Below are 17,219 nucleotides of genomic sequence, written 5' to 3'. Positions count from 1 at the left end.
AGCAATGCCAGCTCAGGACATTGTGCATGGAACCAGAACACAGCAGAGGATTAATACCACCACGGCATATCGGTTTTGTAACCCGGATAGTGGGGACACTGGAGTGAGTGGGGGGAGGGGGGGAGGAAGCAATGCAGGAGGGGAGAGAGCATACATAAGCTAATAAAGTATAAAGTTCCGGAGACTAAACCCTTCAAAATGGGTTTGAAGGAGATCGTCTCATTGAGTCTGGGGAAGGATGTTGCATTCAGCTTAAATATCCATCGCTGTTCCCACTGTAATAATATTTTATTCCACTCACCCACCCCCCCCCCACTCCAGGGTGCACCCTATCCAGTATTAGGAATTTAATATGTGGAAAAATACCCCCATGGAAGTGCGTTTCATGATTACATACTCAAAATGTGACAGTATGCCCTGTGCCAGAATTCAGTTTTTGTTTTGCCTACATAGAAGCGTGTGCATTCGCACTGCAGAAGCAAAATTACCCCATATGTCTTACAGTTCGCGAAATGCCTAGGGGTAAATTTCACTTTGGAAGAATTTTATGGGTAGCGATATCCATGTATTGCAATAGCCACACCCCCTCATTTGAAAGTACCCAGCCTTTTACAGGGGTCCTTTGTGCCCCCCTTAAACTCACTGGAAACCAGTAGGTTTCGCAGAGACCTAGCTCTGCGAAAAGTAAATGTTGGACGTTGCGGCACTAACGGTCCAACTATGGGAGCCAGTGCCAGGACATGCCAATATTTTTTCACACTGTTTTTGAACCGTTCTTGTTGGTTCGAAAAGCGGGTGATGATCCATAGCTGGTTACCATCAGCTTTGCGAGTCCTGGTTCCAAACAATAGTTCCTGCCTAGTTTTAGAATTTTTTTTTGTTAAACGCCCTTTAAAGCATTTTTGAGAATATCCACGTGCGTGGAGTCTTAGCCTAAGTTCATCTGCTTCCTTCTTAAAACCTCATCAGAGCAGTTACGCCTGATGTGCAAGTATTGGCCAAAAGGGATCGATTTCACTAAGTTAACTGGAAAAAAGCTGGTGGCATGTAGGATGCCATTGTTGGTTTTCTGTGTAGGCTACTAGATAGTAGACTGTTTCCATCCTTTTGTACATATACATCCAGGAATTCAATTGTGTTATTATTGGACGACATGGTGAAAGTAAGATTAAAAGTGTTGATATTGAGGTGTTGCACAAAAGTCTGTAACAGCTCATCAGGGCTTCTCCAGATAAGCAGAATGTCGTCAATATAATGGAACCACAATAGCACATGGTCTAAAAAGGGGGCTAGATCATCCGATGTGTTGATCATCTGTTCCCACTCCCCCAGGTACAAATTGGCGTAGGATGGGGCACAGCATGTGCCAATAGCCACGCCCTGTACCTGGAGGAAGTGGGAACCATTGAAAACAAAGTAATTATGGTTCAGAATTAATTCCAGAGCCTCTATGATAAAATCATTGAACTTATGTTCGAATCTGCTTTTCTCTGATAAAAAAACTCTTCTAATACAGGCCAAACCCTTGTCGTGTGGGATTGAGCTGTATAGAGCTTCTACATTGATGGCTACCAGAATCGGGTCTGATGGAACCTGCAGTCCATCTATGTTTTGAAGTAAATAGATCGTGTCTATATATATAGATATAAGATAAGATAAGATATAACTCGGGATGCTCAAAACATGAGGATGCAGGTAGCCATCGATGAGTTTGCTCAGATTCTCCATCAGAGAGCCATTGCCGGATATAATGGGCCTCCCTAATGGATGTGACAGACTTTTGTGCAATTTGGGAAGTGAATAAAAAGTGGATGTGCGAAAAAGGGAGTGCGAATAAATTCCCACTCATCTTTAGATAAGAGAATGTGGTAAAACCCTGAATCAACAAGCTGATAAAATTCCTGCTGAAACTTATCAATTTTAGTTGTAGTAATATGTGAGCACCAGGATTTGTTATTAAAGTGGAGTTCCACCCACTTTTACAACTCTTCAGCATCCCTCACTAAACTGTGCACTGTAAACAAATTGGATATTTTTTATTTATTTTTTCTCAGCACCTACTGTATATCTGCTGTATTCATTTTTCACTTCCTCCTCCCTGGCCGCGGCCCATCGCATCATTTCCTGTTTGCAATGCCTTCTGGGAAGGGGCGGCAACTTCCTCTGAAACTGCCGTTGCTATGGAAACCTGACCTGAAACCTATTACACTGCTTGTGCTGCACTGAGCATGTGCGAGATCTGCAAGGATGAGATGCAGGAAGAAATACAGTCTGGCTTCAGATGCCCACACTTAAGATGGCCACGGCCTGCTGTAAGTTTATAAAGTAACAAACTACTGCTATAAACTAACAAAACAGACCTTAGTTTACAGACTAACTTTACTAGAATACATTAAGCTTGTATATTATAGGGGTATTTTTATTTAAAAAGTATAATTTCGGCCGGAACACCACTTTAAGAATTCTAGTACATATCTGTATATACTGATCATTATCTCTGATCACTATGTTGCCCCTCTTATCTGAGGGCTTCACAGTGATCGTAGGGTTGGTAGAGAGATCATGTAATACATCCTGTACCTCAGCCGAAAGGTTTGAAACTGTGTTACGTTTGATTTTAAGATTGATTCCATTCGTAGTAAGCTTGACAAATGCCAGAACATTGGCATTAAGGCCTAATGCTGGAAACTTGTCAGACTTCTTTTTGTTTTTGACAGGGACATTTTGAGAGGTGGAAAATGATGATTGGTCAAGCTTCTACATGAGATGTTCCAGATCAATGCGATCAATGAGGTCTGGATGGGGATCATTCTCCTCCAATAAAGAGATAAGATTATCTATGGCTTGTATTTCTTGAGGTCTTAATTGTGTTCCTTCTTTTCTATTTTTAGCATACAGTTGTTGGAGAACGATCTTTCTCGCAAACAACTGGATGTCCTTAATCGCCTCAAACTTGTCTTTATCCTCGTTTGGGCAGAAACTAAGACCTACTCAAAAACCTACTCAAAATGTTTTTCTCTATATCAGTGAGGGGATACTGGGACAGATTTACAACAATAAGGGAATTCCGTTGCTCAGGCAGCAAAGCCATAGGATTTATGTTGAGACTGTGCTTAGTGAAGCGATTGGAACCTGTTCCTGTCCTGGAACTAAAAAAATCCCCTGAGTGGAGTTAGAAGATAAAGAATAGTTTACGTGAAACAGTTGGAATACCGGTTGGAGTAGTTGAGCAAGATGAAACTATTGTGTTAGAAATAGAGGGGAGAGAACCATCACCCACAGGGTTACCTGACACCACCTAAATGTTAGGGTCAACATTATGTTCTGGCTCTGTGATGCGTTTTTTAGAAGATTTTTCTTGAGAACCACCACCTTGAGAGTTTCTTTTAGTTTTATTAGATTGCTTGACCCTAGAAGAATTGTAGGAGGAAGTAGAAACAGTATGGTGTTCTATTCATATTTGAAATGCTAGATGCTTTGTATCCTTGCATCCATGCATATTTCTGATGATATGTATTCTGTATTCTGGAACTTGCAAGCCCTCTGTCCCTAAAGAAGATCTGCATTTTGTTTTTTTGAAACACGTTGGACGTTCTGTCTGACAGTTTTGGGCTTTTTCTTCAGCTGTTTCCATTTCTGCTCCCAACACATGTTTTTGTTTTTATTCCCACTCTGATGATTTTGATTGGTATTAATGTCCAATGAATTTGTATATTTTTTTCACATAATACTGTTTGTGGTCCGTTTAAAGTCCTAATTTGAGGAATCTGTTTTTACTCTAAATCAGAGTCAATGGCTTGGTATTTTGGACAGCTAATTTTTCTAAAAGAAATTGCCAAAACATGGCCCGTTGGGGGTACTTGAGGACCCAGGTTGAGAACCACTGCTCTAAAGCAGCTAAGGCTGGTCCCGGGAAATTTCAAATGTCTGAGTTCAGTGTCATTTACAAGGGCTACAAATGAGTTTTGCACTCTGCCTCCTTAATGAGAGGGTAGATCTGCTTGTTGCTGTTCAACAGGTTCAGTTTTAGAGGGTCATTACCCCTGTACCATAAGAGAAACACTTTCAGGACTTCTTCTTGAACCTATTTACAGTTTCCAAACCAACCGGAGAAGTCCAGCCCATTCTGGATCTAAAGATTCTCAGCTTGTTCCTACAGATTCATACAGTATGTTCTGCATGAAAACTGCCAGGTCGGTTGACACTTCCCTCATTCTGGGGGGAATTTCTGGCTTCAGTAGACATTCTGGGATGCCTACTTGCACATACCCATCATTTATGCACTTTGTGAGATTTGTGGTGGGCAATCAGCATTATCAATATGTCGCTCTTCCCATTAACCAGAAATCATCACGCTATACATTTATTATATACCTCTAGGTACAAGTAATGAGAGACTTCCAGCATGATGTTTGTGGATTTCTTTATTTTAATTACTATACACTTGTCAGTTATCATTCGTTTATACGGAAGGAAGGTACTAATAGACCAAGACTAGGAGGTATTTATTATTGGGTGAATATATGTATGTCTTTTAAATGAGGTTTTACCAACTTCGTAATAACGTTGTAATAAATTCTTAAACGGTTATTTACATCTCATTCTGGGCAGATAGAGGTATAAAGAGGTTATATAGGGCGATGTCCCTGCAGTCTTTTCTTTTTTCCCAGCGTCCAGTCACCTGAAGCTAGCTGAAGATAACCCAGTGTACAAAATAAAGATCCTGTGTCCAATACTGTACTCCAATGAACAGATTTTACTGGCAAGTCACAATCCCATTACATTGCAATTTACTAGTCCTTAAATGTGGTTGCTATATTCTTCTTTTTTAACTTTTTTGCAAGTATAGAAAATTACCTGTTGATCTGGCAGGAGCGTCTAGCGCTCCTGCTCTTCATTCTTCATTCCAAAAAAGAAGGTTTCACCATATCAGATCAGTGTCTTGTTGCCACATCCCTAATTGTCTATCAAGAAAAAAGATTCCCCCTTCGTTGGGACTTTATAGGCAGCAATCACACAAAAGAATTAGAAAAATTTAATATATTAAATGTTCAGAAAATCATTCGATCATACAATGAACGATAGTTAAAAAGGCATAGAAAAAATACTACACAAATATACAAAAAAGTACAAACAAGACAAAAAACATAAGTAGTAAAAAAAAGGGGCAGAACACCGCGCTGTGAAGGGATATTAGTGTAAAGAAGTTAATGAAAACAAAAATTAAAAAAAACAAAATCGAAAGTACAGAAAGTGACAATTCACTGATCAAGACTAAATACAAAAGCAGCCGCTGAAAGTAAGATACACATTACTTAATAGGAGATAAATACAAAAAGAGCAGCGCTGTGACAAAAAACATGTGATATAACAAATCAAATAAATTGAATAATAAACCCAATCTCGAGATAGGCTCAAAAGTTCATATAAAGTGCATAATAAACAAAAGTGTAAAAAGTCCTATCACAAATCGGTCCAAGATAGTGGATAAAGTGGGAAGCGTAGGTAGGTAGATATGTAAATAGATCAATTGTCCTTCACCGCACCACTGTGGTATTGTTATAAATACGCGCTTACCAAACGGCAAGCTTAGGAAGCTTGCGACCTTAACCCGGTCGGGGCCTTTCAGGATGGACCATCAAGGAAAAGCACACCACCTTCGCTTTGGGATAAGCACGCTGTTCAGCAATTATCACTGTGTGTGAAGATGTAACCCCTGGCTAGGGATAAACCTCAGGAGAGGTATACCAAAGAAAAGAAGGAGAGCGACATAGCGTAATCCTGCTTTCACTATTTATTAAAATCAATAAAATTACACTTACATTTGGAAGGATAAACACAAGCACATAAGCCGGCCGGCTAGAAGCGAACGCCCGTCCTACAGACGGTAATGCAGCGCGTCAACACGTCAACACGCCCGACGTACGTTTCGTCACACTCTGACGTCGTCTGGGGCACGGGCGACGCACTGACGTGTCGCATTAATATAGTAAACAACGTAACCAAGCCTCGTACTGAGGACGGGACCGGAAATCACCTTGCGTTCTACTAGTTGCGGGCGGATACCAGAGGAACGCCATCTTTTATGTGGGATTATGCATAACATCATGTGCACACTTTTAATATACTGAAAACGGACCAACACATAATGCCAAATATAGATTAACATCATACGTAGGTTGATCATAGACTTGACAGGAAAATCAAATTTTAAGTAATTTAGTGAAAATAAAAAGTTCATTAAAATTAATTAAAAATTAGTGGAACTAGTAATTGAATGGCATCCTTCAACAGTATGACCATTAAATGGGAAAAGAGGTGATAACTCCCCCCTTATATAATATAACGCATAGGATGGCTCTTGGAGACAAAAAGTCAATAAAAATATGTAAGGGTATTCTCAAAGCCTTTCGTGGCTAAGTCAAGGGCCCATAAGAACGCACACCATACCACAATACCCATTAATGGGATGGTAAGTCCTAGGGGAAAGAAAGGTGATTTATTCCCAAGTATAAGAAGCACTAAATACATCATAACATAGGACACAAGTCAAGTACCAAAACAGGATAAATACATTGGACATTTGGCTAGTCCCAAACCTAGGATATCAAATATGCACAGAGGAAATACTCCATAAATTAAACAAGAATAATACAATGGGGCATATACCCTCTCAGGAATAAAATAAATCTGGTGTTGGCCATTTTTTAATTCTTAGCCAGGACTCTAAGTAGATAAGGATGGTTTCTCAGACCAGAGATTGGATTATTTCTCATGAATTATCTAAGAAAGCATTGGTGTCAGTATCAATATTGAGCCCATATGGGGCATAGCACTTGATTTTATGTATCCAGAGCATCTCAAGTTTTGAGATGCTCCTAACCAGAGAGCTACCCCTCCAATGGGGCCGATATCTATCGATTCCTAGAAAGAGTGTTTTGGAGGGGTCTTTATTATGAGCGGTCAGGTAGTGCTTTGAGACAGAATGCTTGGGAAAGCCATTCAGGATATTAGTGATATGTTCATTTAGACGAACGGAGAGGGGTCGCCTAGTCCTGCCCACATACTGAAAACCGCAGGGGCACTGCAGTAAGTAGACAACCCCCTCCGTTGTGCAGGTAATGAAAGGCCTAATATCATGTTCCTCATTGGTACTATAGGAGGTGAATTTCTGAGTTCGCCTGGATGTCGCAGAATTGAGCTTACAAACACGACATCTACCACATTTGTAGTACCCTTTCAAATTGTCAAAAACGCCCTGAATGCCTCTAATAGGGGGGTCAAGGACGTTAGCAGCCAATTTGTTCCTAAGTGACGATGCTCCCCTAAAGATCACTTGTGGTTTGTCTGGAACAACCGTTCTCAAGATCGGATCGTTCCCCAGTAGATGCCAATGTTTATTAAGTAGGCTTTTGATATTACTGTGCTGTATTGAGTAGGTGGTAATAAAGGGGAGAATGACAGAATTCTCTCTGGGGGGTACCCCTTGATTTAGTAGCTGTTCCCTGTCAATACCCTTAACAACATCCAAGGTTTGAGTAAGAAACTCTATGTTATACCCTTTTTCCACAAAGCGGTTCATCAGGACTCCGGCCTGTTGCAAGAACTGAGAATTGTCAGTACAATTACGTTTAAGTCGTAAAAATTGACTCTTGGGAACAGACCGGAGCCATGACCTGTGGTGGCAGCTATTCAAAGGAATATTCGAGTTGCGGTCTGTTTTTTTAAAATAGGTGGAAGTTACAAACCGGTCACCTTGTATATCAATATTGAGGTCCAAAAAATGAATATTGGACTGACTGGCTTCAAAATTAAGCACAATGCCCCTATTATTGGAATTAAGTTCCTCCATAAAGAGGTCAAGGTCACTGCGCTCGCCATCCCACAGGAGGAGGATGTCGTCAATGTACCTAGCCCACAGTTTTAACTGGGGCCTCTGGCAAACATGGACGACATCCTCCTCCCACAGGGCCATAAACAGGTTTGCAAGACTGGGGGCATACTTAGCCCCCATCGCAACTCCACGGTCCTGTCGATAGAAACATTTGTTGAACCAAAAATAATTGTGGGACGCGGCGTACCTCAGGAGTGCCAGAATAAAGTTAATTTGCTCATCATACAACCCAGAGTCCCTTCTTAGGTAATACTCGACCGCATAAAAACCCAACTCATGGGGGATAATCGTGTATAAGGACGAAACGTCCGCCGTCACCATCCACATGTTGGGAGTGGGAGTAAAGTTGGCTAATATATTAATGGTATGTTTGGAATCCCTAATGAGGGAAGGCATTTTACCCACCAGGGGTTGTAGAAAAAAATCTATATACCTGCCCACCCGGGACGTAAGGGAGTCAATCCCACTTACAATGGGACGTCCCGGGGGGCAGGTAGGATGTTTATGCACTTTAGGCAGATAATATATTACAGGAGTCCGGGGGGCTTTAGGTATCAAATAGGCCTTCTCTTTCTTATTAAGAATACCTTGGGTGTACCCCCAATCAACCAACTTCCGCAATTCCCTAAGATAGGGGATTTTGGGGTCAGAATCCAGAGGGGTATAGGTCTCTCTATCGCCCAGGATGTTAAACATTTCTTGGAGATAGTCATCTCTATTAAGAACCACAATCCCTCCCCCTTTATCCGCGGGTCTAATAACTAACTTTTTGTTATTACAAAGAGAGTCGAGTCCGGTGTGAAGGTCTCGATCCAACTTAACCTTTTTTATGGGCATTTTGTCTAGATCCCTCAAAAGCACCTCCTTAAAGACCTTAACAGAGGGTGCCATAGCCCCAGGGGGGTTGAATAGAGAGGCATTGGCCAATCCCGTATGCTGGTAATCATCAGAAAACACATTTCTCTCATGGATGGGGTTAGAAAGCAAGTATCTCTTAATATTAATTTTGCGAATGAATTTATGAATATCCATATAAGTTTCGAACTTGTTTAGTTTCCTAGGTGGTGCGAACTTCAGGCCTCTATCAAGTACCAATTTTTCTTCCTGACTAAGAACCACGGTGCTTAAATTAAAAATCCCTGTCCCAGCTAGAGCTTTTTTCTTTTTTGCTCTAAGGCGTCTGCCCCCTCGGGTCCCTCTCCTTGTTCTGCCAGTCGTTTGGTGCCCTGGCCCGGCCTGTGAAAACCCCACTCATGAGGGTTAGGGCCCAAAGGGCCTGGATAATAGGAGGATCCCATCCTGTCATTACCGTAGTAAGACGACGGCCCAGGGGTTTCTCCATCAACCGGATGGGGGGAACCCACTGTGTTAATGTCCCCTTCCGAAGGACCATCAAGGTCGCGTAGAGGGAAAAACCGATTCTGGGTGGTACCACCATATCCGAAATATTCCTCTGTAATGGAGCCACCCATTGGGTTATTCATTGGACCTCCTGTTACATGGGAATATCTTTCCTCATGGTTGTTAGGATAGTTCATATGGGGAGGGGGACCTCCTGTAGGTCTCCCAGTGGGGTAGTTCCCCCCACGGGGTGGGGGACCCCGCCTGGGGTTGAACCCCGCACCCTGTGGTGCATATGAGGGGTAGGAACCCCAACCCCGATTGGGGTTAGGTTCCCATTGTGTATTGGGCGAATTCCAATAATAGGAATTAGGATGGGGGGCATTTTGGTGTCGACCCCCTCTGCTCTCTGTAGTGGATTTGGGAAAGCGTCTAGGGGGTCCCGATTGGTATAAGGGGGGTGGTGGTGGTGGTCCTCCCTTATTGTAATTGTATTGTCTCCGAGGGGATTGGCGGGGGCCCCGTGCATTGGTATCTTTAACCCCTTGCACAGTGTTGGGAATAGGTCCCTTAACCTCATTAAGAATACCGGAAGTGGAAACTTCCATAGTGTTGTTATCTGTGACAGAATTGTCCCCATTGGCTGTCAACAATTTCTTTTGCCACTCAAACACTATCCCACCCTGGTAATCAGCCAAATCCCTTGATGGTCCATCCTGAAAGGCCCCGACCGGGTTAAGGTCGCAAGCTTCCTAAGCTTGCCGTTTGGTAAGCGCGTATTTATAACAATACCACAGTGGTGCGGTGAAGGACAATTGATCTATTTACATATCTACCTACCTACGCTTCCCACTTTATCCACTATCTTGGACCGATTTGTGATAGGACTTTTTACACTTTTGTTTATTATGCACTTTATATGAACTTTTGAGCCTATCTCGAGATTGGGTTTATTATTCAATTTATTTGATTTGTTATATCACATGTTTTTTGTCACAGCGCTGCTCTTTTTGTATTTATCTCCTATTAAGTAATGTGTATCTTACTTTCAGCGGCTGCTTTTGTATTTAGTCTTGATCAGTGAATTGTCACTTTCTGTACTTTCGATTTTGTTTTTTTTAATTTTTGTTTTCATTAACTTCTTTACACTAATATCCCTTCACAGCGCGGTGTTCTGCCCCTTTTTTTACTACTTATTTGATACCACATACACCGCTGCTTTTTGTTTACTCACATATCTTGTTATCACTTAACATTAGATCCAATTAAGATGGACATTTTTGACTATAGGACCTCTAAGAAGGTTAACACCAGTGGGGTGTTTGAACCATATAAAAATGAAGAAGGCGACCTTAATGGTCTCTTCACTAGGTTGAAAAATCTTACCATCTCTGAAATTCACACTAAATGGGATGTTGCCTACCTAGAGACCTATGTCAAGTCCAATATGGTACCCCGTAGCTTAAGGTGGGAGGTTAGCCCCCAGAAAGGGGATATCCATCTTGAGGAATGGTATAAATACTTCAATGAGGCAGGAGTGGCTCTCCTTAGATTCCTCATTGAAAGGAAGATACAAAAGCTATCTAGATTAGATGAAGAGATCAAAACCCTTCGAGATAAAGTTATTCCCCTTCAAGATACCCCTGAATATAAAGATAAATCACAAACTCTGTTGAATATACTAGAAAAGGAAGATAGGGAACAAACCTACAAGAAAAAGAAGAAATTTAACAGGGATTTGGCTGATTACCAGGGTGGGATAGTGTTTGAGTGGCAAAAGAAATTGTTGACAGCCAATGGGGACAATTCTGTCACAGATAACAACACTATGGAAGTTTCCACTTCCGGTATTCTTAATGAGGTTAAGGGACCTATTCCCAACACTGTGCAAAGGGTTAAAGATACCAATGCACGGGGCCCCCGCCAATCCCCTCGGAGACAATACAATTACAATAAGGGAGGACCACCACCACCACCCCCCTATTACCAATCGGGACCCACTAGACGCTTTCCCAAATCCACTACAGAGAGCAGAGGGGGTCGACACCAAAATGCCCCCCATCCTAATTCCTATTATTGGAATTCGCCCAATACACAATGGGAACCTAACCCCAATCGGGGTTGGGGTTCCTACCCCTCATATGCACCACAGGGTGCGGGGTTCAACCCCAGGCGGGGTCCCCCACCCCGTGGGGGGAACTACCCCACTGGGAGACCTACAGGAGGTCCCCCTCCCCATATGAACTATCCTAACAACCATGAGGAAAGATATTCCCATGTAACAGGAGGTCCAATGAATAACCCAATGGGTGGCTCCATTACAGAGGAATATTTCGGATATGGTGGTACCACCCAGAATCGGTTTTTCCCTCTACGCGACCTTGATGGTCCTTCGGAAGGGGACATTAACACAGTGGGTTCCCCCTATCCGGTTGATGGAGAAACCCCTGGGCCGTCGTCTTACTACGGTAATGACAGGATGGGATCCTCCTATTATCCAGGTCCTTTGGGCCCTAACCCTCATGAGTGGGGTTTTTACAGGCCGGGCCAGGGCACCAAACGACTGGCAGAACAAGGAGAGGGACCCGAGGGGGCAGACGCCTTAGAGCAAAAAAGAAAAAAGCTCTAGCTGGGACAGGGATTTTTAATTTAAGCACCGTGGTTCTTAGTCAGGAAGAAAAATTGGTACTTGATAGAGGCCTGAAGTTCGCACCACCTAGGAAACTAAACAAGTTCGAAACTTATATGGATATTCATAAATTCATTCGCAAAATTAATATTAAGAGATACTTGCTTTCTAACCCCATCCATGAGAGAAATGTGTTTTCTGATGATTACCAGCATACGGGATTGGCCAATGCCTCTCTATTCAACCCCCCTGGGGCTATGGCACCCTCTGTTAAGGTCTTTAAGGAGGTGCTTTTGAGGGATCTAGACAAAATGCCCATAAAAAAGGTTAAGTTGGATCGAGACCTTCACAACGGACTCAATTCTCTTTGTAATAACAAAAAGTTAGTTATTAGACCCGCGGATAAAGGGGGAGGGATTGTGGTTCTTAATAGAGATGACTATCTCCAAGAAATGTTTAACATCCTGGGGGATAGATAGACCTATACCCCTCTGGATTCTGACCCCAAAATCCCCTATCTTAGGGAATTGCGGAAGTTGGTTGATTGGGGGTACACCCAAGGTATTCTTAATAAGAAAGAGAAGGCCTATTTGATACCTAAAGCCCCCCGGACTCCTGTAATATATTATCTGCCTAAAGTGCATAAACATCCTACCTGCCCCCCGGGACGTCCCATTGTAAGTGGGATTGACTCCCTTACGTCCCGGGTGGGCAGGTATATAGATTTTTTTCTACAACCCCTGGTGGGTAAAATGCCTTCCCTCATTAGGGATTCCAAACATACCATTAATATATTAGCCAACTTTACTCCAACTCCCAACATGTGGATGGTGACGGCGGACGTTTCGTCCTTATACACGATTATCCCCCATGAGTTGGGTTTTTATGCGGTCGAGTATTACCTAAGAAGGGACTCTGGGTTGTATGATGAGCAAATTAACTTTATTCTGGCACTCCTGAGGTACGCCGCGTCCCACAATTATTTTTGGTTCAACAAATGTTTCTATCGACAGGACCGTGGAGTTGCGATGGGGGCTAAGTATGCCCCCAGTCTTGCAAACCTGTTTATGGCCCTGTGGGAGGAGGATGTCGTCCATGTTTGCCAGAGGCCCCAGTTAAAACTGTGGGCTAGGTACATTGACGACATCCTCCTCCTGTGGGATGGCGATCGCAGTGACCTTGACCTCTTTATGGAGGAACTTAATTCCAATAATAGGGGCATTGTGCTTAATTTTGAAGCCAGTCAGTCCAATATTCATTTTTTGGACCTCAATATTGATATACAAGGTGACCGGTTTGTAACTTCCACCTATTTTAAAAAAACAGACCGCAACTCGTATATTCCTTTGAATAGCTGCCACCACAGGTCATGGCTCCGGTCTGTTCCCAAGAGTCAATTTTTACGACTTAAACGTAATTGTACTGACAATTCTCAGTTCTTGCAACAGGCCGGAGTCCTGATGAACCGCTTTGTGGAAAAAGGGTATAACATAGAGTTTCTTACTCAAACCTTGGATGTTGTTAAGGGTATTGACAGGGAACAGCTACTAAATCAAGGGGTACCCCCCAGAGAGAATTCTGTCATTCTCCCCTTTATTACCACCTACTCAATACAGCACAGTAATATCAAAAGCCTACTTAATAAACATTGGCATCTACTGGGGAACGATCCGATCTTGAGAACGGTTGTTCCAGACAAACCACAAGTGATCTTTAGGGGAGCATCGTCACTTAGGAACAAATTGGCTCCTAACGTCCTTGACCCCCCTATTAGAGGCATTCAGGGCCTTTTTGACAATTTGAAAGGGTACTACAAATGTGGTAGATGTCGTGTTTGTAAGCTCAATTCTGCGACATCCAGGCGAACTCAGAAATTCACCTCCTATAGTACCCATGAGGAACATGATATTAGGCCTTTCATTACCTGCACAACGGAGGGGGTTGTCTACTTACTGCAGTGCCCCTGCGGTTTTCAGTATGTGGGCAGGACTAGGCGACCCCTCTCCGTTCGTCTAAATGAACATATCACTAATATCCTGAATGGCTTTCCCAAGCATTCTGTCTCAAAGCACTACCTGACCGCTCATAATAAAGACCCCTCCAAAACACTCTTTCTAGGAATCGATAGATATCGGCCCCATTGGAGGGGTAGCTCTCTGGTTAGGAGCATCTCAAAACTTGAGATGCTCTGGATACATAAAATCAAGTGCTATGCCCCATATGGGCTCAATATTGATACTGACACCAATGCTTTCTTAGATAATTCATGAGAAATAATCCAATCTCTGGTCTGAGAAACCATCCTTATCTACTTAGAGTCCTGGCTAAGAATTAAAAAATGGCCAACACCAGTTTTATTTTATTCCTGAGAGGGTATATGCCCCATTGTATTATTCTTGTTTAATTTATGGAGTATTTCCTCTGTGCATATTTGATATCCTAGGTTTGGGACTAGCCAAATGTCCAATGTATTTATCCTGTTTTGGTACTTGACTTGTGTCCTATGTTATGATGTATTTAGTGCTTCTTATACTTGGGAATAAATCACCTTTCTTTCCCCTAGGACTTACCATCCCATTAATGGGTATTGTGGTATGGTGTGCGTTCTTATGGGCCCTTGACTTAGCCACGAAAGGCTTTGAGAATACCCTTACATATTTTTATTGATTTTTTGTCTCCAAGAGCCATCCTATGCGTTATATTATATAAGGGGGGAGTTATCACCTCTTTTCCCATTTAATGGTCATACTGTTGAAGGATGCCATTCAATTACTAGTTCCACTAATTTTTAATTAATTTTAATGAACTTTTTATTTTCACTAAATTACTTAAAATTTGATTTTCCTGTCAAGTCTATGATCAACCTACGTATGATGTTAATCTATATTTGGCATTATGTGTTGGTCCATTTTCAGTATATTAAAAGTGTGCACATGATGTTATGCATAATCCCACATAAAAGATGGCGTTCCTCTGGTATCCGCCCGCAACTAGTAGAACGCAAGGTGATTTCCGGTCCCGTCCTCAGTACGAGGCTTGGTTACGTTGTTTACTATATTAATGCGACACGTCAGTGCGTCGCCCGTGCCCCAGACGACGTCAGAGTGTGACGAAACGTACGTCGGGCGTGTTGACGTGCTGACGCGCTGCATTACCGTCTGTAGGACAGGCGTTCGCTTCTAGCCGGCCGGCTTATGTGCTTGTGTTTATCCTTCCAAATGTAAGTGTAATTTTATTGATTTTAATAAATAGTGAAAGCAGGATTACGCTATGTCGCTCTCCTTCTTTTCTTTGGTATACCTCTCCTGAGGTTTATCCCTAGCCAGGGGTTACATCTTCACACACAGTGATAATTGCTGAACAGCGTGCTTATCCCAAAGCGAAGGTGGTGTGCTTTTCCTTGATGGTCCATCCTGAAAGGCCCCGACCGGGTTAAGGTCGCAAGCTTCCTAAGCTTGCCGTTTGGTAAGCGCGTATTTATAACAATACCACAGTGGTGCGGTGAAGGACAATTGATCTATTTACATATCTACCTACCTACGCTTCCCACTTTATCCACTATCTTGGACCGATTTGTGATAGGACTTTTTACACTTTTGTTTATTATGCACTTTATATGAACTTTTGAGCCTATCTCGAGATTGGGTTTATTATTCAATTTATTTGATTTGTTATATCACATGTTTTTTGTCACAGCGCTGCTCTTTTTGTATTTAAGACAAAAAACATGACAAGTTAAATGGTATGTATGACAAAAAAGTAGTTGTTACTCTACAGTATATAATGATCTCCGGTACCCGGCGCATTTCTGGTTCAAGCACCTTCGTCAGGGCCAGGGTATTAGATCGGGCGGCTTTTTACAGACCCTATACACTGCTTTTTATTTTATTCTGTGATCACTTTTTTATATGTATTGTGTTTTTTTTTTATGAATAAAAATACCCAGAATTACACTATGTGGGAGCATCCCTTTTTTTTTCCACATATACTGGGGAACTGAGGAACCACTTCGTTTTTTTGGAATTCATCTTTGGCTCTGCTTTGGCGGATAAAGAGCCAAAGATGAATTCCAAAAAAACAAAGTGGTTCCTCAGTTCCCCAGTATATGGGGAACTGCAGAGGCTCTACCCTTGCCTCCAACACTCTACTACTTCGCCCTGGGTGGCACTAAGCTCCATTGATTCTATGCTTTTGGCAGTAGAATCCAACTTCTCTGGTAAGTGTATTTCATCTATTCGCTTAATTTGATGATATACAAGCTGACGGTTGGGAAGCAGACAAGATCATTCACACGGATTTTTTTTTTTTTCACTGTGGACTTTTGTTCCCTTGGATTACACATTTGTTTTTATTTCTTGGGACACTACGCATATATGCACTTTGAACTTTACATTTACTACCAATATATGTGTTTTTAGCGCTACAATTTATTTCACACTTATTAGATAAGAGTTTATGCAGTCATAATTTTTGTCTTACATGTGAAATGTTCCACCATACATCTTAGAAAAAATAGATGAAGCACTGCCAGCGGGGGTGTCAGTGGCTGCCCAACAGGAGCACAAGTAAGGCACAATAATATCAGAGGAACGGGGGATTACCCGTTCAATTGGCCTGGTGATCGCAAGGAGACATATGTGACGGATTGCCAAACAAGATCTGTAAATTTTAAGTGAACAGCACTATCTGAAGCCTTAAATGTGGCTCCTGGTCCATATATAGAGCCACAACACATTCCAGATCCTTGGACAATATACCTCCCTGTAAGCAAAAAAGGCCTCCTATCTCTGTGTCACCCTGCTCTGCACTGCTCTTCATTCCAGCATCCTGATTTTATCTGTGGCATTCTCCTTGTCTCTCTGCCTAACTGCGAGGTGATTAGTGTAGTCAGTATCTGGGTGTAGACCAAACCTGATCTAACAGTGGTGTAGTGGTAGCACTCTCGCCTAGCAGTAAGAAGGGTCGCTGGTTCGAATCCCAACCACGACACTACCTGCCTGGAGTTTGCATGTTCTCCCTGTGCCTGCATGGGTTTCTTCCGGGTACTCCGGTTTCCTCCCACACTCCAAAGACATGCTGGTAGGTTAATTGGATCCTGTCTAAATTGTCCCTAGTATGTATGAATGTGAGTTAGGGACCTTAGATTGTAAGCTCCTTGAGGTTAGGGACTGATGTGAATGTACAATGTATATGTAAAGCGCTGCGTAAATTGACGGCGCTATATAAGTACCTGAAATAAAATAAAAAATATTAAATAAAATAAGCCAGCCAAGCTTGCAATCTCATGCTTGTGATAGAGAGTGTAATACCTGACCAAGCTCCCTGTTTGTCTGCCCTGCTCTGGTATATTAGATG

At 42.3% G+C, this 17,219-nt stretch overlaps 1 long non-coding RNA gene across 1 annotated transcript in view; it reads left to right on the top strand.

The window, feature by feature from the left end:
• Positions 1–17,219, top strand: part of LOC141111341 (uncharacterized) — a 367,423-nt gene that overhangs the window by 113,031 nt on the left and 237,173 nt on the right. The window lies entirely within an intron of this gene.

Source organism: Aquarana catesbeiana, linkage group LG10 (assembly GCF_042186555.1).
Source record: "Aquarana catesbeiana isolate 2022-GZ linkage group LG10, ASM4218655v1, whole genome shotgun sequence".
Classification (NCBI taxonomy): Eukaryota; Metazoa; Chordata; class Amphibia; order Anura; family Ranidae; genus Aquarana; species Aquarana catesbeiana.
This window is presented reverse-complemented; position numbering and strand designations above follow the sequence as displayed.